The 25,921-nt window shown below is 46.3% G+C and overlaps 1 protein-coding gene and 1 pseudogene across 1 annotated transcript in view; both read right to left on the minus strand.

Annotated features, from left to right (window-relative positions):
- The window catches only part of MYO5B (myosin VB), a 342,213-nt gene that overhangs the window by 310,990 nt on the left and 5,302 nt on the right, over positions 1 to 25,921 (minus strand). The window lies entirely within an intron of this gene.
- Positions 15,972 to 17,039, minus strand: LOC133047434 (cofilin-1-like; annotated as a pseudogene).

Consider the following 25,921-nt stretch of genomic DNA (forward strand, 5'->3'; position numbering starts at 1 on the left):
AACGTAGTTCACACCTTTGCAGGTGTAACATACCAGGCAAAGAAAAATTCATGGGAACCACAAGATGGTTTGTAGTGATGGTTTTAGGTTTTAGATGAAGACGACAAGAGATGTTCATCCAGGACTCAGACCACAGAAGCTGGTCATTGGGGCCTCACCACTCCTAACCAGGATAACTTTTGCATTATTACTTGTATTCTAGTGATATTTAGGAGTACTTAGGTCTCACCCCTCACTCTCTGTTTCAGGCCTCAAATGTGCCTCCTAAAGTCTGCACCTATTATGGGTGGTAAACTCTTTAAGCGGTGACACCCTGGCCTGCCCAGTGACATTACTGGCATGGATGCCAACACATCCCACCTGCTACTGGTGAGTCCCCAGAGGGAGACAGGTAGCTTCACTGACAACTGAGCACACCCTGCCCCATTTAACAGGACTTTCATTTAAGGAAGAGGCCCCCTCCGTAAGATATCTATGTATCTTACACACATGGTCTGTGATGCAAAGTTTCCTGTGGAATTAGATCTGTTTAATAACATTAATACGATTTTCAAATTGTGATGATTTTTTTTTTTAATTTAGTTTCTATCAAGAGAAAAGTGTTAGTTGCTCGGTCATGTCCAACTCTTTGCTTCCCCATGGAGCTCGCCAGGCTCCTCTGTCCATGGAATTCTTTAGGCAAGAATACTGGAGTGGGTAGCCATGCCTTTCTCCGAGGGATCTTCCCAACCCAGGGATCAAACCCAGGTCCCCTGCACTGCAAGCAGCTTCTTTACCATCTAAGCCACCAGGGAAGCCCTCTATCAAGAGGGACAGGTACAAAATGTGCCTTCTTGTTGGGGCCAAGGCCAAGTTAAGAAACGGTAAGACCAGGAGTCAACTCAGTGCTAACGTATCATGAGCTGCATTTTGCCTTGTCCCCCACCCCATTTCCATCAGGAGGGGCTACAGTGAATCAGTTACCTGGCAGGGTTCTGGAGGGTCTCTGGTATGCTGGGCATGATCCCCAACTTGCAGGGGGCTCCCCAACTTGCAGGGGGATCCCAGAGGAGATAGCTGCAAGTTTGCAGACCTGGGAGGCTAACTGGTAACCAACACAGGAGACACACATCTACCAGAATGCCACTGATTAACATTTAAAATAACTGGAAAATCAGAGCCAGCCAGATTCTCCTTCTCTCAGCAGTCTGCCCACTCAGAGTAAGGAAACAGCTGATGGAAGATGGTAAATGGTTCCCTCAAGCTGGTCGATGGCCCTCCTGCACTCCAAGGTCTGGATGGTTCATCAACAAACATTTTCTCCCAAAATAATGGTTAAACTCTCACCACAACTTATCACTGTCCTCCTGTTATCAGTCCCCAGAGCAGTCATTACCTTTTGCCAGGTATCAGGTAGCATGCCATTCATATCTTCCCCAGAATACACATTGGGCACAGGACTTCCTGCCACACATTTTATGAGTGATCCCCCATGTGGCTCCACCTGACTGATGGGGAATGTTGGTCACAGAAACTCAAATTATTTTTTGAAATGGTCATGCTTAGCTTTTCAGTTAAGCCACAGAAAAGACAGAGATAATCAAACTTGTTAATTTTTGTTTAACCTGATGCTCAAACAGAGGTTAACTCGGTACATTTTCTCTATTAGAACTTTAAGAATTACAAGCTCATGGCAAACAGGTAAAATTTGAACTGCTTTGTTCATAAAATATGAAATAAAATTTCCCTCCATACCTCCCCTTCTCACTTCTACCAAGAGAAACCACTTGTTAGTTCAGAGTTTTGAGTTGTATAAGATTCCTCATCAGGAGATTAGGTTGATTTACACGTCTCAGGAAAAGACCAGTGATGAGGACTCAGTGCATGGCTCTGGAGAGGTGAAGGGGGCACTGGAACTGTTCCCCCCAGCTGTGACCAACTACATTTCTCTCTTTAGAAAAACCAGGTACGTACGTAACATTTCACTTTACAAAGATCACAGTCTCTGAGAGCAGTTTTGGTTTAATTTGGAAAGAACTGCCAATCCTGAATGCATATACTAAATCAGTGGTTTCAATCTTTTGTTGTTGTTCAGTCACTAAGTCGTGTCTGACTCTTAGTGACCCAACAGACACACCCAACAGCACACCAGGCTTCCCTGTCCTTCACTGTCTTCTGGAGTTTGCTCAAATTCATGTCCATTGAATCAGTGATCCTATCTAACCATCTCATCCTCTGCCACCCACTTCTCCTTTTGCCTTCAATTTTTCCTAGCATCAGGGTCTTTTCCAATGAATCGGCTCTTTGCATCAAGCAGCCAAAGTATCCATCTTTTAAGTGACTATAAAAGATGCCAAGAAAGTTTTAAAGGAAGAACCCCCTGGAAAAGATATTAAAGACCTACACAAGTTAACTAAATCCCCCAAGCACATTTTCAATGACTGCTACCTTGGCAAGCAAGCCCCAACGGGAATGTCTGAACAAAGACTGAAGAATTTACCCTGTTTCCTTAGGAAAATTCTTTCTGTGTATTGCACAAGCTTCCCTCTCCTTTTGTCTCCCTGTATGCCTTCACAATGTGGAAGTTCAAAGACCACTTCCATGGACTTCCTGCAAAATGCTGGTATCACACGCCTCCATGGACTGAGGACAGTTTACAGGTATGACCCTTTCTAATACTGACCTCTGAAATCAGAAGGCTTCATCTACTGAACGGTGGGTGTAAGGTCCCCTGACACGTTTCATTCACCCGCCTTCACTTCCACATTCTGCTCTGTGCCATTTAATCACCCTCTTCGATCTAGAGGTTATTTGTCAACTGTCCAACTTCTAGAGACTCGATCTACAGCAGATGAAAAATAAGTCAGTGGAGGCAAATAGCCACACGAATCAGAATTGGATTACCCTGTGAAAGGTCATGGAAACACTTTCCTCCTCGTTGTCCTCTGACCCAAATCCTACCAACTCTTTAAGATCTAGTCTGAGATCCCATACCCTCCAATAAGCCCTTGTTTCTCCTGCATCCCCAGCTGAGACAGGCTGGGGATGACCCACAGTCAAGAGATTATCTCCTACGCCTAGGGCTCCTTTCGGTTTTTTAAGAGCAATATGTGTAACTCGAACATTCAGGTCTCCAATACAAATAAAGCCAAGCCCATCTGCCATCTGCCCCCATCTGTGAGGCAAAAACACTTTATCATTTGTAAAAACCTATGTGTAAAAGGCCACTGCTGCCCTGAGGGCTTACAGTCTAGGTTAAACCAACAATTCAGAAATAAACCATTAGAGAAAAGTGGTAAAACTGCACATAAAGCAAGGTTCTATGGTATTTATATTGCATTTATATGAAGGACCACATGGGGCCTTGGCTGGCTTTTTGTTCACTCTGAATTATTCAGCGCTGCATTGATAAATTGCTCATTAGAGTGCTAGCCCCTAAGGCACCAGCCCAGCTAAGAACAACCCTCTTGGTTTCAGGGCTATCTCTCAAAGCATCACCTCTCCATCGCCTCCCTCCCCTCCAACTGCCAAAGCACATGAAAGGCCTTCATCCTTATAAGCCAAACTTGCTCAACAGCTAAGGAAGGAAAGTGGAAAATCTGATGACAAGGTGATTTATCGAGGTGCTTTTAGAGGGCTGTATTTCCAGAAGACTCAGGAAAGGAAGGACACTTCTGACACCAGGGATTTTAGAATATAGGCTGTCCCTTCCACAAACATCCCTACATCTCCTTTGTCTCTCATCCCATCAAGGATCCCCTCACCAATTTCCCTTCCCCTGCCGTTTCTGCCATAACCTGGGGCTTCCCCAATCCCTACCCACCAGCTACACCAGTATCAGCCTGGACACCAGGTAAAAACTAAGGGAATATGAATAAAGTACAGACTTCTCGTGTTTTTAACACTGGTTTATTAGTTGTAACAAATGTGGCATACAAACATGAGATGTTAATAGAGGAAGCTAGGTATAGGGTAGAAGGGAACCCTAACATTACAATTTTTCTGTAAATCTAAAATGGTTCTAAAATAAAAGTTTATTTAAAAAAATAATCTGACATACTGATGAAGATGTAGAGAAACTGATCCATTCAGAAAATCAGGCAATTTCTTAAAAAAATAGACATGCACAACCATACAACCCAGAAGGTGCGCTTCTGGGCATTTCTCAGAAATGAAAACTGACCTTCACACAAAGAAACCTACACCCCAATGTTTGCAGCAGCTTTACTGTAATAGCTGTTAACCAGAAATAACCCGGATAGCCTTCGGTGGGTGAACAGTTAGATTTTGGTACATTCACAGCATGAAATAACAACTCAGCAATAAAAGGAAGGAATTATCAATATACTCAGCATAAAAAAATCCCCAGAGAATTATGTTGAGGGAAAAAAGCCAACTTCAACTTAAACTGTAGCATTCCACACATAATATTCTGAGAAAGCTATAAATGGAGAACCAATTAGTGGTTGTCAGAGGTTAAAGACTGAGGGGCAGGTTCGGAGATGGGTGTGGCTATAAAAATAGGAGGGATTCTTGTTGGGATGGAAATGTCCTGTATCTTGACTGTACCAATGACAAAATCCTGCTTGTGATGTTGTACTATAGTTTGGCAGGATATTCCCATTGGGGGAAATTGATTCAAGGGTGCATGGGGTCACCCTGGGCTGCCCTAGTGGGTCACTGGTAAAGAACTCGCCTGCCAATGCAGGAGCCACAGGAGATGCAGATTCAATCCCTGGGTCGGGAAGACCCCCTGGAGGAGGGCATGGCAACCCACTCCAGTATTTTTGCCTGGAGAATCGGAGCATGGACAGAGGAGCCTGGTTGGCTACAGTCCATGGGGTCGCAGAGAGTCGGACACGGCTGAAGCAACTGAGCATGCATGCACAGGATCACCCTGTATTATTTGCTACAATCGCATGTGAATCTACAATTATCTCAAAATAAAGTTTTGTTGTTTTTGTTTTGTTTTTTTTAAGCCATGAGGCCTGAACAAGCAGGTGGCTTAGATGAAGGGATGGTGAGGCCCAGGCAGAGATCTGGAGTCACAGCCCAGATACAAGTGAGTGGTGGTCCTCTGGCCAGGCTGAGATACATACCCCAGATGGAGGGCCTCTCAGTGACTAGGCTGTGACCTTCAATAATGTCCATGGCATCAAGCCAAGGCAAGACTGAGGAAATGTTCTAGGTTGAAGGAAACTAGAGTGAGGACCAGCAGGTATAACATGTCATCACACTGACCTGAGAGGTGGGATGGAGTGGGAGGGGCCTGGTGCTCTGTGATGACCTGAGAGGTGGGATGGAGTGGGAGGTGGGAGGGGGAGGTTCAAGAGGGAAGGGACATGTGTATACCTATGGCTGATTCATGTTGTTTTATGGCAGAAACCAACACAACATTGTAAAGCAATTATTCTCCAATTAAAAATAAATAAATTGTCCTCCAATTATAAATAAATAACATTTAAAAGTATTATATAAATAAAAAAAAGGAATTTATAGAAGTTAAAAAAAAAAAAAAAAACATGTCATCACAGACTAGATCCTTCACCGCAGGACACTCCTAGGTCATCTGGGGAAGCTTGAAACCAAGGGACCCAGGAATTCCTCGACTTATTCTCATAACTCTTCTGTAAGTTTGAAATGGTTTCAAAATGAAGTTTTATATACATGTATGTCTGTACATGTATCTACACACACATAAACACATATACATACAAATGTATACAGATATATTTTTTAACAAATAAAAGGCAGCTTTCGCTCTTCACCCCTGCACCTTTTTCCGCCTGGAATGCAGGCATGCTCACGTGAGGGTGAAGCCTCAAGACTTAAGAAGAGCAGAACACTGATGCAGGGACTGCAGAACCGCACATCCGCAACAGTCCTTGTTATACATGGTCGAAAAGAAACCCCGTGATGGTTCAAGTTTCTGTCCCTCGAAACCAAAGAAAACATCACTAACATATCTAATAAGTGGAGGACTGTTCCTATGTTCCCACCATTTCTAACTGAAGAACCTACCAAAAAATAACAGAAAAGCTGTGATTTGCTCCAGGGACAAGGCGGCAGAGAAGCCATGTGTTCTGGGCAGCAAGGAAGGCCTGGCCAGAGTCAGGACAGGGCTGTCTCCACCTAAAGTGCAGCATGCTTCCACACTGAGGGCGAGGAAAAGTGGGGTTAGAGGCAGGACGCTGATGGACGGGTAATGAAAGACAGACAGGAGATGCTTCAGAGGTATTTTCCCAGAGAAACGGCTCTGAACCCAGACTGCGTAGCACAGCGGCCCCTGGTTTGCACACAGAATGAGTTCAACAGGCTTTCAGAGCTCGCTTTTCAACTGGACCCGTGCTTACAGCACTGCCTCTATGACAAGGATCCTAAATGCCAAATGATACACACGGAATATTTGCATCCTGTCCAAACTGATATGCTCAAATTCTAACCCCCCAACCCCTCACCAAGCAATGGCACCAGAAGTAGGGACTTTGGGAGACAATTAAGTCATGAGGGTGGAAACCTTATGAATGAGATTAGACCCTTAAAAGAGACACGGAGAACGTGTTTCTCACCTCCTTCCTGACACGTGAGGGGAGAAGGAGAAGACTCCACCTGCAACCTGGAAGAGGGCCCTCGATAGCAGCTGACTGTGAGGACACCCTGATCTTGGACTTCCAGCCTCCGGAACTGAAAGAAGTAAGTTTCTGTTGTACATAAGCCACCCTGCCTGTAGTAAACACTTTGTCATAGCAGCCCAAACAGACTGACACGCTACAGTAACTTTCAGAATATAGCCTGTTAAAAAACCGGGGACTTCTGCCCCCAGCTACTTCATTTATTCACCTTTGTCTCTTAATCAATTTATATTACACTTTTCTAATCACGACTCACTTTTATCATCATAGTACCTCCAGTTGATCCAATACCCCTTCCTTACTCTTCAAAGTTCCCTTCATACCACGAGTTTTAATTTCATTCTCACTCTCAACAGTACTACGAGGAAAATCCAATTGTTTGCACTTAACACAGAAGAAAACAAAGTTGAGGGAGATTAAGCCACTGGGCCAAGCCCTCAGCCAGGGAAAGGCATAAACACAACAAAAATTCTGAGCCCTGGCTCCCAACCCAGTCTTCTGTGTCCTAAACCACACAGGATGGCATTAGCAGCACTGTCAGCTTTTCAAATTTCCTGCCTTGCTTTAAGATTATATTATAAAAAGCTAGAACACAAGGTCAGAAAAGAGTACGCAGGAAGAAATGCATATTAAATATTTTACCTAAACTTCGAAGAATATGCAGGAAATTGATGATTCCTCCATCTTCTTCTTCTTGTTCCTACCTGTTTCAGAAGTGAAGAGGTCCAAAAACACTGCTTCCCCTGGTGAGCCTACACCTGCCTCCCTGAGACTTTCCTGGGAGCTCAGTTAGGGTTTTCCAGGCCCTTCAAAACTCTAAGAAATACCAGAATCTCAAATGCTTGGCTGCTAATCTCCATGCAGCCCTGCTCTTCAAATCAGCAAGTACCTAGTGCCTGTTACGTATGACAGAGCGCCGGGCCCATGGTGTACTCTCTGCCCTCCTGAATAAGCTGAGATAAGGCAAAAACGTAAGAAGTTAAGCAATCACCCCAGAAATAAACAACAGTGCAGACCAGTGACAGGAGCGGAGGCAAGAGAGGACATCAAGGTGGAAGGACCGGGGCCAAGGCACTGAGGTGGCGAGACGCCTGCAGGGCTCAGTTGAACAAACGAGGCGGCGGCCAGCGAGGAAGACGGTCACTGACAGGTCAGGGCACGCAGGGGCCAGGCTATGTAGGGCCTGTGGCCCAGCAGCGGGGTGGATTTTCTTCCAGAAGCAGAAAGAAGCAGTTGGGTGGTTCCGAGCAAAGAAGAGACAGGATCCGAGTGACCCTTCACAAGGACGACCTGACTGTGGTGTGGGGAGCAGACTGGAAGCAGAGAAGGGAGGGGGCAGGGAAGCCAGGTCAGGAGACGGTCGCCACCACCCAGGCCACGAGCCTGGGGGCTCACAGGCCGGTAGGGAGGGGCTGAGATGGCAGGCTTCGGGGTCTGCTGGCAGGTCCGGTCAATGGGCCCTGCAGACAGCCTGGGCACTGAGAGCGCAGCCCGGACCTGGGCCTCAGGGCGGAACCCTGGAAGGTCAGCTGGCTCACACGGCTCGCTGGAGCAGCAGAGCACGGGAGAGAGGGCCAGCAACAGACGACTTTGCTCCCGAGGGTCTTTCATCCTAAGGTGGTTAGTTTTAGAAATTCATACATGCATCCCTCCAGGTTGAACAATTACAAAAAATCTGGAAGAGGCAGCATTATTACATAGAGATCGTAATTCAGAGATTGACACATTCACGGGGTCTTAAGAGATGGAAGAGACCCGGGAGATCCGGTCCTACTCCCTTCATGCAGCCGCTGAGAAACCAAGACCCAGAGACGGCCGGCGGCCTGCTCAGGTGGGATGATGCCACGAAGGGACCGCTACGTCAGGGTCAGCCGGGGTCACCCAGGACGTGACGCCAAGCGGGGAGTCCTGTGGTCCCTCCGTCACCCCCACTCGGGCTCTGCGCCTCTCACCATAGAAAGCAAATCAACGTGCCCTTCCTGCGTCCCGGCCTGAGCACCCAACAGGCCAGAGACGGGGAAAACAGACAGGGATGTCATGGGTGACATGGACCTTAACTCCCTTAGATGCAGACCAGCTGCTGAGTCTTCAGGAATGCGCGCGCACACACACACACACACACACACACACACACACACACACACACATACCCGCGCGCAGGTACACAGGAGATGGCCCTGCCCCCCACCCCCCATCCACCCATCATCCCTGCGAGGCTCACCCCCAGGACGCCACGAGCCAGAGCCTGACTCCAGGGCCTGCTGTGAGAGGAGGCCTGCAAGTCCCTTCACCCTTCAGGTCTCAGCTCCTCCTTCGCACTCCTTCCCTTGGAGAGCAATAAAAACGACAACGAAACACAGCTTGGGAAGCAGTGCGTGTATACAAAAAGCTAAGATATCGCTGTTAAAGATAAAGAAGTGACATCTCCCGATGGAGAAAAGCAGAAGGCAACACGGTGGGATCTTCAAAGCCAACTCCCCCTCACAACAAGGCCACGGTGAGCGGACTGGGGCGCGGCAGATTCTCCCAGACGCTGCCGCGCAGCGTGAAGCAGAGAAGGCCTGTTTGCCGCCTTCGCTTACACAAATGCCTCACGTCGGGTGCCGGTCATCTGCCGACGCAGACGTGCTGCGACCCCAGACGGCAGGCCCTGTCCCTAGAAGCACACCCCCCACGCCGGCGCTCCTACCGAGGGACAAGCAGAGTGACGGCCTGGGAAGGCAGAGGGCAGCCGGCCACGCCAGGACATCACTGACCCGTCACTGCTGGGAGCCGAAGCAGCCGCCTCCAGAGCACTCCAGCAAACCGACATCTTCAAAAGGCAGGCCCCTGCCAGCCTCTCGGGGGAGTCGGTCCCATGGCGCGGCAGCTGCCTTTCTTGCAGGACTGACCAGAGCAACACCCTCTGCACGGGGTGGTCCACAGAGGGCCCGCCTGCCTCCGCGTGCCCTCTTCCTGCACCCTGCCTCTGCGCTCCTTCAGTCAAGCTCACCGCTCTCCCGTCCACATCCAGACCTGCAGCCTACACACAGCTCCCTCCTAAGAGAAGGGAAACAGGGGGTCCGCTTCCACTGCCTTTCCACCTCCCACCGCTGAATCACCGCCGCTGAAACATGGAACTAAGGCACATTTTTATTTATTTATTTATTAATATTTGTATTTTTTTTTCATTTATTTTTATTAGTTGGAGGCTAATTACTTTGCACATTTTAAACTACCTTGCGCTGAATCAACAAAGCGTTGTGATTCTCATTCTGAGAACAAACGCGACTGAGTTGGAAGCGAGAAACAAAAAACGTACAGCAGATGTCTTTAGGTTTCCTTTCACTGAAGAGGGGAACCTCAAGTGGTTTGCTCCCTCCTTCCTTTCATTGTTTGTTAGTAACTATCCCTTCGCACCTTAGGTTTATATTTTTCCTTCTCAAGAAGCAGTCACTCCCAGCCACCTTTCAAGGCGGGCAAGAAGTTAAGGGCATGTGGGTCAAATCCCCATTCCAAGGCACCCCCAGGGCTTCCTTTGCCGGATGGGGCCCAGCCTGCCAAGACACCTGCAGAGATGAAGCCCCCACTTCTGCACAAGGTAGCCCATTCTGCCACTGGGGGTCCTGACTGGCCACGTGCTCCTGGACCCCAAGCTCACACTGCCTCCCTGCACATCCCCATTGGTCACCACGATGATCTTCAGAAGCACGCAGAGGACGCACACGAGTCCCACATGACTGCATTGTACTCTTTCAGGACCATACCTCCTTTTCTCTGGCCTCTGTGCCCTGGGCCCCCAGCTGCTCCCCATATACCAGTTTCCAAGTACTTCTCTCTTCTAGCCACCCACCTCTGGCTCTATTGATAGCAACTCCTTTCAAAGTATGTCTTCAATATCAGAACATAGTGGAGTCACATCTTGGGAGGTGAGGGAGCTTGGTTCTAAAGTCAAGTGAGGTGCTTTTAGAGGCTCTCTTCCCTTCAGAGCCTCTCACTTGGAGAGGCTCCAAGCTGCCGAAGGAAACAGATTCCCTCCTTCCATCTTACCCTCACCCCAAGGCACACCCTCATGAAGCAGGGTGATGACGCACGCCACTGGTTTTTTCATGTCCCAGTTGGTTTCTTGGGAATTGCTTACTTTTGCCCAGCCCACAAGCTGAATATCTGATATTTCACTGTACCCACGAGCCAGATTTACCCAAGCTAGAGGACGATGCCACGGTTGCTCGGTCCTGCTCCAAAGACATCCTTCCCTCCCCAGCTGGTCCTGAGTCCAGGCCGACGCTTCACAACGGCCAGTCCAGGGCCACCACTGACAGAGGACACACAAAGACCTCTGCAAAACTGAAGAGTCCCTATTGTCAATCACTGACTTGATTAAAAAAAAAAAAAAAGAGGTGGTAAAGGTAAAGAAGTTAATGTGATAGCAATCTCACTAGAGTACACACAATCAATAGCCTTTCCTGAAAGCGGCAACAATTTAAGCAACTACAGTTTTCGGCCTAGAAGACAACTGTGCACGCTTATGATCATCACTTATTACCCCAGGTGAAAAAGTTATTGGCACAGGTTTCACGCCTGTATTTCTGGTTACATTTGAAGTTGCCTTCAGTCATGTCAGCACACCAGCACCAGATAAACCAGAGTTAACACTTGTTAAGATTAAAAGTCCTGTTTTATAAGGGAGATGATGAACACCAGGTTGTGGAAGAACTTCATATGATACACATTTAAAACAATGTCAAAAGAGTAAAACTAAAATAATTACGTAAGTCAAGATAGTCCAAGTTTTATGGATACAAGTTGGTGCTAAATTAACTTTGTTCTCAAGAATAAGCTCCAACAGTCTCACCTCAGTGCTGAAGGCAGCTGTGAAAAGATTCATGTAAACACTCTTCCTTACTTTGGGCAATATTGTATTTTTATGCCCTAAAAAGAAGAGTACAATAAGCAAACTCTTGTAACAGCTTACAAGCATTTTGTTTATTTGAATTTTTATACACTCTCATCCTCGAAGTATGAAAGTGAAAGTCGTTCAGTCGTGTCCGACTCTTTGCGACCCCATGGACTAAACAGTCCATGGAATTCTCCAGGCCAGAATACTGGAGTGGGTAGCCTTTCCCTTCTTCAGGGGACCTTCCCAACCCAAGGATCAAACCCAGGTCTCACCACATTGCAGGCAGATTCTTTACCAGCTGAGCCACAAGGGAAGGCCAGGAATACTGGAGTGGGTAGCCTACCCCTTCTCCAGCAGATCTTCCAGACCCAGGAATCAAACCAGGGTCTCCTGCATTGCAGGCGGACTCTTTACCAACCGAGCTATCAGGAAAGCCCCCATCCCACCCCTCCTCCTTAAAAGCATGGTAATTTATGGGAATCATTCTTTGATATCACTATTGGATATTCTGTCTTAAAGGGCTACACAAACTTCAGCCCGACCCTGTCCCATCCAATCAGATTGTCACCTTATGTCCATCTAGCTGTCCGACACGCAGACTCGAGCCTCTGAGGCTGGAGGGAGGAAAAACAGTTTTCCAGCTGACAAATGGAGCTCCCATTCCAGTGAGCTCTGAGCAGCTCTGGAGCCTGAAAGACCCTGAGTGATGCAATTCTGAGCTTCATCGCTACACACTGAAGTATGGTTCTAGTCCAGGGGATCTGCCCCTCACTGCGCTCAGAGGCAGGAGACAGAAGGCCCTGTTGGGGACTGGCAGGATGGAGAGGTGAGACTTCCTCCTAAACCACTGTCTTAAGAGCTGCTGTGACTGCCCGGGAACTTCAACAACTTCATACAACTCGGGGGCCACATCCAACAGTGCCTGTCATCCTGGTAAAATGCTCCCTCCATTCACTCCTCCCAGACGGCACTTACCACACAGAATGTAATTGTGAGCTAATGAGAAATGTGCCTTACACACCGCCTACATCCAGCGCTGTGCCTGACATCGAGAAGATTCTCAAATATTTTGTCCATTACATAATACTGCCCAACCAATTGAGAACAAGAATGCAAGACATCTCGAGGGTGAGAGAGGGTAGTTCCGGTGAACATGATGAGCTGAACATGGATATCTCCACAAAACAGAGCTTCAGTCTCAGAGCTCACAGTCCAAACTGGCAGAGTAGCATCAAGGCCACCTCCCACCCGTGTAACCCCTGTTAAGCCAGAAAATGTACAACTGAAAATGATCAAACGTCCCATCTCAGTACCACAAACCCAAATCCTAACCACTGTTTACCACGCTGACTGGCTGAAAAACTACCATTTCTTAAGGTGTCCTGTAACTTCACGGGAAAAAAGAAACACAGACGCATAAACACAGCTCATCAGGAAAGTGTGACCACTGACCACCCTCCCCAACCGGGCAAATCACAAGAAACCTGAGGCGAGATTTTAAACTCCAGCATCGAGCCAAGAGTTGACTTACTGAGTGAGATAAAGTGGAACTCAGCTATAGGCTGACTAATTATCTGGCGGGTACTGGGCTGCATCGTTTTAGATACAGGCTACCGTGCCAGGGCCGCCGGTGTCATTTACAGCCCTGGGCGCATTATTCTTTGGCCGACACTCAGGCAGTTTCAGATTTCTGCCATGGTTCACACTGAGACTTGAGCACGGTTCAGGCGGATCCCCACGCAGCAAGCGCGCTCTACGCGCCGAGCGTGGTGTGTAAGCCCGGGAGCCCGCTGAGTGGCACTTCATTTCACACTGCCAGTCAGATTTCAGGGATGTTAACACAGTGGGCAGTCCCGAGAGCCTTTACTAAGAATGGATTACAGAAGGTTAAGGGATGTGAAGCGAGGGAGGAAGGAGGAAGAAGAGGAAGCAACCAGAGAGAAAGGAGAGGATGTGGAATACTTTTGGCAGAGAAGATAGACAAAAAAAGAAAAGATTTATTATTGGACTATTGTACTAGTAGACTCCCCTGGTGGCTCAGACTGTAAAAGCGTCTGCCTACAATGCAGGAGACCCGGGTTCGATCCCTGGGTCGGGAAGATACCCTGGAGAAGGAAATGGTAACCCACTCCAGTATTCTAGACTGGAAAACCCCATGGATGGAGGAGTCTGGTGGGTTATAGTCCATGGGGTCGCAAAGAGTCAGACTCGACTAAGCAACTTCACTTTCACTTATTGTAATAGTGGTTGTTAAAGCCCATATCCCAGCATTGGTTCTAGGGTCTAAGAGCAGGTTACACATGGGGACCCACCACCAGAATCCAAGGCAGGGATTGATGATAGTCAAAAAAAAAAAAAAATACAACCAGATTATAGGACTTCGCTGGTGGTCCAGTGGTTAGGAATCCGCCTGCCAATGCAGGAGACATGGGTTGGATCCCTGGTCCAGGAAGATCTGACATGCCGTGGGGCAACTAAGCTCATGCACCACAACGATTGAGTCCGTGCCCCACAACTAGAGGGGCCACGGTGACGAGAAGTCCGTGCACCGCCACAGAGAGAGGCCCCAGCTCGCCACAGCTAGGGAAAGCCTGCTGCAGACACCTGCCAAGTGCCAGGACAGAAGCCAGACACAGGCGTCCTGTTAGTGGTATCCAGGCGGAATGCTCCTCCCCGTACACTCAGGGGAGTCCCACAGTTGTAAGAGGTTTGGAGCACCAGGGCTGAAGGTTTGAGGTGACAGGGGGCCCACAAAGCCAGGACTTGAAGCCTCCTTCTGTTCTTTCCCTCCCCACACCCGAGAGGAGAAGCCCACGCACAGCCCTGGAGCTTCTCCACCGACGCCGGGGCTCGTGCAAGCAAGAGCACCCAACCCAAGGCTGGCCGCCCCGCGTACAGGCGCTGGAGACAGTGACTCGGCGCCCACAGCAGCCCTCCTAGCCCTTCCGGCTCTCACCCCACACTGCCCTTGGGACTGAGGCTTCCCAAGAATAAGACCTTCTCCTAGCAACGGGATTAGCACCAACTAATACAGTTCACGTGGCCTCATTTCAGCCCAGGAACAAGCCTCTGTTGATATGATAGCTTCTAACCCCTGTTTTACAGATAAATGAGATCTAGAGATTAAGTAACTGTCTATGGTCACATAAGGGCTTCCCTGGTGGCTCAGTGGTGAAGAACCCCCCTGACAACGCAGGAGCCATGGGTTCAATCCCTGGGTCGGGAAGGTCCGCTGGAGAAGGAAACGGCAACCTACTCCAGTAATCCCATGGACAGAGGAGCCTGGAGGGAGGACCTCAGGCTCCTCTGTCATAAAAAGAGCCAGACTTAGCAACTAAACAACAAAAAGTCACATGGCTGGTAAACATGGGGGGAGGGTGACACAGGACACCAGTATCCAAAACCCAGGCTGAGTCAGGCTGAAGGGTATGCTCGTGACTACGACATTTTCCCTCCCCTTTTTTCTCCAGAGCTTTTTTTGTTTTTTTAAATTGTGGCATAATACACATAATATTTGGAGAAGGAAATGGCAACCCACTTCCGTATTCTTGCCTGGAGAATCCCATGGACAGAGGAGCCTGGTGGGCTACATACAGTCCAGGGGGTCACAAAGAGTCTGACATGACTCACCAAGTAAGCACACGTAATATTAACATCAAGTAGACCATCCTAGCCATTTTGAAATGTACAGTTCAGTAGCATTAAGCACATTCGCATTGTTGGGTAACCATCATTACCACCCATCTCCAGAGCATCTCATCTAGCAGAGCTGACATTCTGTATCCACAGAACAACTCTCCCTTCTCCCCTCCCTTCCACAACCAACCTTCCTGCTTTGTCTCTATGAATTTGACTCCTGTAGATCCTTCCTAAGTAGACTTATACAAGATCTGTCATTTTATAACTGGCTTATTTCACATAGCATAAGTCTTCGAGGTTAATCAGTGTTTACTAGCATGTGTCAGAATGTCCTTTGTTTTTTGTCTGTTTCTAACTGAAGGTTCCTTCCTAGTCCTACTTCCATGAGTGGCCGTGACCCAGGGGAAAAAGGAAAAGGGAACCAGGGACCAGTCATCTCTTCAACACAGCACTTATACACAGAACTAAACACACGAGCCCAGAGTCACTGCTGTTAGAAGTTGGCAGCATAGGAATAGGGAGGAACAGGTGAGAATTGGGGAGGTTAAAAAATACACCCACCTGCCCCCACATACTCCTGTTTGAACTTAAGCTACTGCAACACAAGAAGAAATCAGAAGATCAAAACAGTCTGAGAAGGGGGGTAGAACCTTCAGGGATGGAGGGAGGAGGATGGTCCTGGAGGTAGGGGGTGTTGCTTGGCAACTGGAGTGAAGGGATTATCCTCCCCTTGCTGGGATCCCCGCCCTGAACCCCCCAAGTCTGGTAGGAAGCGGGCAGCCTGCAACCCTGTGGGCAGGTCTGGGGCTGTCAGATGCTCCAGGCAGGGGGCTGGCGGGGGCTCAGGAAGATTTGCCCTCCAAGGAGATGAGGACGCTTCCCCCCAGCTTCTCTGCCAGGGTGCAGTGGTCCTTGACCTCCTCGGAGCAGTTTGCTTGTAGTCATGTTTGATCCCCATCAGCTTATCCTTGACGGTGTCTTTGGAGCTGGCATAGATCGCTCTGCTCTTTGGGGTTGCAGACTCAGGGTTTCCAGGCCCCCCTCTTGCTCTCCTTGGTCTCATGGGTTGCATTACAGAGGACGAACTGGCATGCTTGTGTGGCAGCCCGTGACAAGAGTGGTGTAGCATCGTCTGAAGTCTGGCCCGCATCACCCACCAGCATCTCCTCACCCTCCTCCAGCATGAGGTTTGTGTTTTCACTTAGGCAGAAGAGCACCTTCTTCATCCTCTGGTGAAGACGACTTACACACTTTCACATCATTGAACACTGTGATGACACCACAGGCAGCCACATTGGCAACCACATTTCTAGAAGTGAAGGGGAAACAGTGAAGAGAGCCAGGAAAGACAGGAGCCACTGCGGCCGCCGCTGGGATCAGACTGAACCAACGTCCTTCCATTCTAAGGCTGAATAACATTCCATTGTTTGGCTGTGCCCCGTTTTGTTTATCCATCCATCCACGACAACTTTTGACATCCACCTTTTGACAACTGCAAATAAGACTGCTCTGCCTTCCTTTCTCATCCTGCCTGATGCACAGAGCAGTCAGAAGGTCCCTTCTCACCAAGGATGGATGGAGCATCCTTCCATCTACTTTCAAAAGGGCCTTTTAGGAAATTAGGTGGAATGGGCTTTTCATTTGATTTTTTAAATCAATAGGTATTTATTAATGCTATTATACCTGTCATAACATTGAGGCAATTATACACCCACGTCCTAAGTTAATAATATTAGCAACCATGTATATTTAAATGGGACTACAAATCAGTGTCACTAAAATTTTGGTGAGCCTTTTTAACCAAACAAACCAGAACTGCTACATTCAAATGAGTATTTTTTCTGACAGCAGGGGAGGCTCTACACAGACTCATCACTGAAAACATCTGACCTGACTACTCCTGAGGACATTGGCTAGTAAGAGGCCTCACAAAACTGTCAGTACCTACAATTCACACTTTGTCTATAACAGAACTGTAAGTCAGTGATTTCCCGCCTTACTCAAACAGCTTCATTCTTTTTTATTTTCATTTTTTTTTTATTTTTTTTATTAGTTGGAGGCTAACTACTTCACAACATTTCAGTGGGTTTTGTCATACATTGATATGAATCAGCCATAGAGTTACACGTATTCCCCATCCCGATCCCCCCTCCCCCCTCCCTCTCCACCCGATTCCTCTGGGTCTTCCCAGTGCACCAGGCCCGAGCACTTGTCTCATGCATCCCACCTGGGCTGGTGATCTGTTTCACCATAGATAATATACATGCTGTTCTTTCGAAACATCCCACCCTCACCTTCTCCCACAGAGTCCAAAAGTCTGTTCTGTACTTCTGTGTCTCTTTTTCTGTTTTGCATATAGGGTTATCGTTACCTTCTTTCTAAATTCCATATATATGTGTTAGTATGCTGTAATGTTCTTTATCTTTCTGGCTTACTTCACTCTGTATAATGGGCTCCAGTTTCATCCATCTCATTAGAACTGATTCAAATGAATTCTTTTTAATGGCTGAGTAATATTCCATGGTGTATATGTACCACAGCTTCCTTATCCATTCATCTGCTGATGGGCATCTAGGTTGCTTCCATGTCCTGGCTATTATAAACAGTGCTCAAACAGCTTCATTCTTTGAATAACCCTTGGAAGTTTCCAGAAAACAAAGCATACCTTCCAGGCAAAGGTTCTGCCTTCCATACAAAGGGAAAAGAATGTCATCAGATTTGAAGCCAATTTCAGAACTATTGATGAGCTCCAGTATCCTTGTACCTCTGCCAAAGGGAATATACTGAAGGAAACAGCATTCATTCAGACAGGCTCTGATGTTAGTCATAAAAACCACATTTTAAGGGTATTCTTATCATTTTGATAAGGCTTCTTATATAGTCACACACATGTACACACAGTAAAATGACCATTAAAAAAGCAAGCAGCTTGACAGCAAAGAAACACTAGTTTGTGGCTAAGGAGACATTCATTTTCCTTCCTATTGTTGTTCAATGGCTAAGTCGTGTTCGATCCTTTGCAACCCCATGGACTGCAGCACACCAAGTTCCCCAGGCGTCATTTTCCTTATTTCACAAATAAACATCAGCTCTTATTAGCAAGTGGAGGCAAATTAAGAATTTGATTAAATCTGATGAGACAAGATAAAGCTATTTATCTCCTTTTAATGCAGGAACACCTCCTTAATACTTATTCATACAACAAATGAACTACTGGACAGGAAGAGCTCAAGGCCAAAGACGACTTTGCAGGGATGGGCTGTGGCACACATCACTGCAGGTAGGAGATGCTCCGTGCAGGTGTTGGCCGAGGGATGAACATAAGATGGTCTGAATCTTCAGATTAAAACTGTATCATCATTGTTCCTGTGGAGAGAAGTTGACTGAAACAAAGTTGATCTGATTTTTCTTCCCTGATTCACAGAGTTACCTGTTTTGAAAGCCACCTGCTTTTTTTGATCTTGAATAAAGGATGGAGATTCATATTCACCCCCACCTAGTCATGCAAATATCCATGAGCCTTGGTGTGATTGTTAATAAAAACTTGAGTTAAGTGAAAAAAAATAAGATTATACTTGTTTTTTTTAATTGGACAATAATTGCTTTACAATGTTGTGCTGGCTTCTGCCGTACAACAGCATGCACCAGTCACAATTATATATATATGCCCTCCCTCTTCAGACCCTCCTCCCTCCAAGACTGTACTTTTAAGGTAAGTGATAACCTTCAGAAGGCAAAAGCAAAAAAATGCACGTCATCAGAATTGTGTAAAATTAGGGTATTCAAAACCAAGGCAGTTACAGTGACATGAGCTTTCATATCCACAAATGTTGCTTTGCTGCTAACTCATGTTCATACCTTGTGCTAAGCCTTTGCACACAATAATTTTTTTTTTTTTTGCACACAATAATTTAAAAAAAAAAAAAGAAAAACAACATTTAATTATCTCCTAACAGGGCTCCACATTCCATAGATTTAGGCAAGTGCCAGAGGAAACAGATGGGCTTTCCACCGGGTACTCTAAGCCGAAAGTCGTGCCAACACAACAGCAGATAGCATTACAGTACAGGTGGTTCCTTGGTGAAAAGACCTTTCCTCAAAGAGCCATGGCCTGGAAACAGTGAGGGAGTACAGGTGGTCTTTAAACCAGTTCAAGGGCATTTATTGAGTGCCTACAATATGCCAAACCCCATCCTGAGGAAAGTGAAGGATGTGAGTATAAGATTCAACCTACATCTTCAATGAGAGCAATTGTGAAAACACACAAACCCAATCATTCATTGCACACACGTAAGAAAACACAGTGAAACACATTCTAAAATTACCTACAATCTCAAAGCTTTTTTAAATTTGGCTTTATAACTCATCCTATTTTCTGCCAAATCACCTTTTTTTTTTATAAGTAATTGATGAAGCACAGTAATGAAACGAATACCCATGAACTAGTCAGAAAATCAAGCAGCCTGCTACCAATGCCATTCCCACTCCTGCTCCCCCAGTACCCCCACCCTCCCTGGATAACTACTATTCCAGTTGCCCTTTCCCTATTCAAGTTGCCTGTTCCCTCATTCCCTCTTTTTTACTCATTTTATCACATGGATATCCTTCGCCAACACCGTTCGTTTTGTTGATTTCAGAAATTCATAAAAATGGTATCGATTCTGCCTGAATTCCTCTCTGAAGCACTAAGCTGTGCGTGCGTGCTCAGTTATGTCCAATTCTTTGTGACCCCATGGACTGCAGCCCACCTAAGCTGAGTATCACATCAAGTCAGGTAACACGTTCTGAGCATGCTTCATAACACTGGTGGGGCTGCAGTGGGGCCTGGATGGACAGCTGGCAAAAGGAAGTTAAACCGGAGTCTAAACTGAATGTCTGGGGCACACCAAAGTAGTTGAATACAGTACCATTTACCAGCTCAAATATCTTACCTTTTCATCCTTCTCCACAAACACACAGCATCCAGGTCACAATACAATGGACCTGCCATCCTATTGCCCAGTACCCTTTTTCTTGTGGAGGCTCTTAAGCCAGGGGACCTGAACTACTTAGGGCTGAAGAGATTTTAAGCCAAGTCTTTGAATTCCACGCAAAAGGCATCTGGGTATTCTCGTTCCTTTCAGGATTTCATGCCATTACGTGTTTGAGCTTTATAAAGGCAACAGCTCTACAGGAAAAATCATTAAGGATCACCCATGATAGACCTCTTTATTCCTCTCCAAATTTCAGCCAATGAAAGAAAAGCCTGCAGGGGCCACGTCACTATTAGAATCATTCAAAGGAGGGTAATCGTTTACAGGCCCGGAAGTAAATTTTAAGACAAGCCTTATGGGCCATTAACTTGGAGCTCAGATGTATAAGCTCAATCATTCCCGCAGCAAATTAGCAAGATATACCAGTGCTCATCTATACCAGGACCCACACAACTGGCGGAACTCCTCCTTGCATCAAATCTAAAACCACTTTGGAGCTTCCAAAGAGCTTAAGTCCCTGATAAGCACCTGGGTCCTAGATGCTGGAGGAAGGGCCTTGTCTCTGATGGCCAAGTTGACATCCTGAGTGAAGGGGAGTTCATTTTCCAAACACCGTTCAGAGAATAGGCAGTGAGTGGGGCACATCCATAAATGTGAAAACCTTCGACCAAGTGGGGAGGTGGGAGAGAGCCTGTAGGAGTCTCAGATCTGCTTCTCTGGTCTTAGCCCAGAAAGGGAACGAAACGCCCCTCAGACATCAAGTATGACAGGAAGGAAGATGTTCAGGAGGCAGATGGAGCCTGGAGGGAAAGTGCCTGGAAAGCAGACTAGTGCCCTGGAATGAAAGGAGGGTTAGATTTAAAATTGAATACCATGTGTAAAACAGACAGCTATTGGCAAGCTGCTGTATAATGCAGGGAACTCAGCCTGGTGCTCTGTGATGGCCTAGATGGGTGGGAGAGGTAGGGGGTGTACACTTAAAGGCTGATTCACGTTGTGTGGTAGAAACCAACACAGCATTGTAAAGCAACTGTTCTCCAGTTAAAAATAAATTTTTTTAAAAAATCAAATAAGTTACACTGATTGAGTTTCATTTACACCTTCTGCTTATTACATTTAGCCCTTTTTGAAGATGTGACCCTCCTTTGGGGCCTGTGTGGCCTAAGGAGAGCCAAAAACCAGCGTTTTCCTTCAGGAAGGACAGTTTGAAGAAGTGCCGGGATGCCCGTGGGGCTGAGAGTGGGGGCGTCAAAAGGACTCAAGCAGCGAGCTCCCCGAGGAGAGAACTATGGGTCCGTCCACCTCCCTTGTTCTGTACTCACAGACCCTCCTTTCCTCTTTCTCTCTGCTGCAGGGGGCAGGGCAGTGCCGGTGGAAAGGACCCTTCATGTTAGGGCCTCGTTTATGCACAAATGATGTTCCAGACCCACCTCAATGAACAGAACCTCATGGAAGGCAGCAGAACAGAGTGATCAGGCAGCTGGTGTGGGGTTGGGGTGGGGTCCTACCCTCCAACCCAGGAGGAGTGTAGCTTTGGGCAAGTGAGGCAGAGGTCCTTGTTTGTAGATGAGGATGATGGAGGCGCCTACCACATAGTGTTATTGTTAAATGAGTTAACATACACCTCTTAGAAATGACCTGGCTCAAAAGTCGTTGATAAACGTCAGGTATCATAACTAGTGGTTTCCAACTTAGAGCTCAGAGATGTGTAAGCTCCTAAAATAGTAAAGTGGAAACTCATGCCAAAGTACCTTATTTAAAACACATTTGTAATATTTCATCCTGAACATTCCAGTTTCCATGACTTCCCACATATAAAAATATAATCATTTAATAAGCAAAAACAGAGTTATAAACAATGTCTTAACAGAGGAAAATCAAGGAAAACCACAAAGGAACACACCAAGCCAGTGAAAAGACGCTCGATCCTCCAATGAAAGTCAACTTTAAACAAAATTCAAACGTTTAGTGTCAGTTTAGAAAGAGGAAGCCAGCGCCAGGGAGGAGTGAAGAAACAGACTTGGTTCTTTTCTAGAGAACACTGGCCTTATCAATGAAGACTTGTAAAAGTGCATGCCAGCAACTCCACCTTCAGGCTCTTATCCTAAAAATACTGAAAGGTTCCAGGAATGTTCTGCAAAATTTTTCACAATATCAAAAGACTGGAACCAACTAAACATTCATCAAAATGGGAATGGTGAAAAGCATTACAGTACAACCAAGCAGCCCTCTTATGCAGCCATTAAAATGGTAAACTTATCTGTACATACTACAGGGATGAAAAAGCCATAGTAGATTAAAATTTAAAGTAAAAAACAGGATCATGCCATACATATAAGTCTATATTGACTGCATCATGCATAAGTCTAAAGCAGTACCGCCCAACAGAAATGAGGCAAACCACATGTGGAATTTTAGATTTTCCAGTAGCCATATTATATCCACAATATTATTTGAACACTTCATCAACATAAAGAAAGCCTAACTGGGACATTTTACATTCACTTTTTGTGCTCAACCTTGGAGATCTGGTGTGTACCCATCCCAGCTTAGGCCAGCCTCACCCCAGGAGCTCAACAGTCACGTGTTACGTACTGGATTTACCCTACTGGACACGGTGGGTCTGGCATACGTGTGCAGTTAACAGGAGCTGTCTGGGAATGGGATTACAGAGCCCTTGCCTTTCCTGCATTATATGAATGGTTTCAATAATCATTTGTATTAACAAAAAAAAAAAAGAGCATGGTGAAAAATTGCTTTAATTTTCCTTAAGAGCTGTAACAGGAGACCAGACAGCACAGTTTAAATTGAAAGCTTCTTCCAAACTGTTCTTGCTCTTTCCCCAGGAGGCCGTGGGGATGGGAACCTTCATCCCTAAGCCTTGGTTCTCCATTCCTCAGGTAGTTCTGTACTTGCAGCAGTTCTTCCCTTTCTCTCCCCTTACAGCCAACACCCCTGCCAGATGGGCTGAGAGAGGAAGCTGACATCCGCACCATTGCTGAAGAGGGAATCACGCTGATGAACAGTTGCCAAGTGCAGACACTGTGCTAGGCAGGCACTTCACCTGTGTCTGATCACATAATCCTCCAATAATCTTATAATGCAGGGACCATGCCAATTTTTCAGATTAAGAAATCAAAGCTCAGAAGGTTATCTGCTCCAACGTGTCAGAGCTGAGAATGTGTAACCGCACTACCCATATGGTCCATGGCAAGATCGTGGCCACAGAGCCCGAGACCGCCCATCCCAAGGTCATGATCTTATCTCTATTAAAATCATGCTGTAAGACAACTCTATTTCTAAGAGGAAAGCAAATCCCAGGCATCTCTTATTTGCAAGAACGTCAGAACCTCACATTTCTCCTTTAAGCTTGTTCATACATCCTCAAACGTAAATGTCTCCACTTAGACAAACCACTGTCACCCCAAACTCAGTGTCAAAATCAAGCATTTATCCTTGCCTTCTTTATTTCTGTCCATCCTCTTGGTGGAAACTTCAAGGTCATAAATGACTCTTCTTCCATTGCCTGTATAACCAGGTATTTGAGTTCTAATCTGAGTAGTCCCTAAATGACTATAAACAAACAGGGATAAGCACACCTAGCACCCAGATCTTAGTTTCTGAATACCAGTCTTCGATAAAAGGGAACTGACATCGCCTTAAGCAGGGGATCAAAGTGACACCACCTGTAATGAGACACAGCCATCACAGATCTCCTGAGATGGTCCATCTCCTGTGAGCAAGGCACACCATTTCTGATGTGTTCTCGCCAAAAATTTATAACTTCCATCAAAGCATGGGAAAACATCAGACAAACTCAAACTGAGGTTCATTCTACAAAAATAGCTGACCAATGCTCTCAAAGTGCCAAGGTCAAAAGGAGAAGCTGAAGATGAGGACTGTCACCAAACAGAGGAGACTAGGCAGCTGTGATGCTAAACCCAACATGGAATCCTAGATGGGCTCCTCCCAGGGAAGGTCGGTAGTGGGAAACCTAGGGAGATTCCCATCAGGCATGTAGACAAGCCTGTAGACAAGTTAACAGTATTGTACAAATGTTCATCTCCTGGTTTCAATGATTACAATGTACTTATGAGGTGTTAACATCATGGGAATTTGGGAATAAATACACAGAAACTATTTTTACAACTTTTCTACAAGGCTAAGATTTTCATAAAGAGTTTTTAAAATACTATTGTGGCTACTAGTCATCCTTGTCCATGCTTAAAATCACTCTACTGTCTCCTACTGATGGTGCTGTTCCCAGTCTCCACGTGTATTCAATACCTATTCATTCTTCCAAGCCCACTCAGGTCCCACCGCCCACCTGACCAACACCGCTACAGAACATCTGTAACTATGAGTACGTGCCCTCCTCTCATGGCACACGGGGCATGCTGGCTTGTTAACTTTGTGAATTTAGATTTTATTGTCCAATGATGATGCAAAATGTGTTTGTGTAGACAAGAACATCATGGCACACATAACTCCTCTCAATTTAAAATGGACTGCTTTTTAATGTGGTTCCTGGGAGTCTACTGAATTAGAAAACAGAGGTCCACTAGTATTTCAAACCTATCCAGGTTTACCCTGATGATTCTGTATGAGCAGTGACACTTGATCATCTAGAGAAAGTGGTGTGTAAAACTTATATATTATAAACAGTATAGTTTATGGCTAAGTCTTACCACAGAAAATGACAGTATCAAACACATACACATGCATGCCAGAATTTAGAATGTCTGCTGAGTTTCTACTTAGAGGAGCCCTGGCCCTCCAACAGCAAGAGAATGCCATCTTTCTGTTGAACAAAATAAGCACAATAATAGACTCCAACCAGGCCTGGAGCTGTCAGAAAGTCCAATGGGTGGCTATCCTGAAGCTAACAAAATGAAATATTAGGAACACATCAACAAAAAGGAAATGGGGAGAAACTAGCAGCTGAAAAGTAAGCTCTATCAAGAGGCCCAAATGGAGAGACCTGGTGTCAGCACGCAGTTATAAGGAAGTTCAGACCCAGCAGGACTCCAGAGGTTTCACAAGGGGCGGGGGCAATCTCCCAGATAACACCCTACTGGGTAGGAGGCAGAGCACACACACAGTGAAAGTGAAAGTCACTCAGTTGTGTCTGACTCTTTGCGACCCCATTGACCATAGAGTCCATGGAATTCTCCAGGCCAGAATACTGAAGTGGGTGACCTTTCCCTTCTCCAGGGGAATCTTCCCAACCCAGGGATCGAACCCAGGTCTCCTGCATTGCAGGCAGATTCTTTACCAGCTGAGCCACAAAGGAAGCCACACACAGTGGAGACTCCAAAGTGTTTGGTCCAGCCTCTGATGACACCAACCTAAAGACAGAAAGTGAAGAGGAACTCAAGAGCCTCTTGATGAGCATGAAAGAAGAGAGTGAAAAGGCTAGCTTAAAACTCAACATTCAAAAACCGAAGATCATGGCATCTGATCCCATCACTTCATAGCAAATACACAAGGGCAAAAATGGAAACAGTAACAGACTTTATTTTCTTGAGCTCCAAAATCACTGCAGACAGTGACCGCAGCCACAAAATTAAAAGATGTTTGCTCCTTGGAAGAAAAGCTACAATAAACCTAGACAGTGCGTTAAAAAGCAGACACATCACTTTGCCGACGAAGGTTCTGGTCAAAGTCATGTATGGATGTGAGAATTGGACCATAAAGAAGGCTGAGCACCAAAGAACTGATACCTTCGCAAACTCTAGGAGAGAGTATAGGACATAGAAGCCTCATGTGCTACAGTCCATGGGGTCACAAAGAGTCAGACACAACTGAGCGACTGAACA

Source organism: Dama dama, chromosome 27 (assembly GCF_033118175.1).
Source record: "Dama dama isolate Ldn47 chromosome 27, ASM3311817v1, whole genome shotgun sequence".
NCBI classification, from domain to species: Eukaryota; Metazoa; Chordata; class Mammalia; order Artiodactyla; family Cervidae; genus Dama; species Dama dama.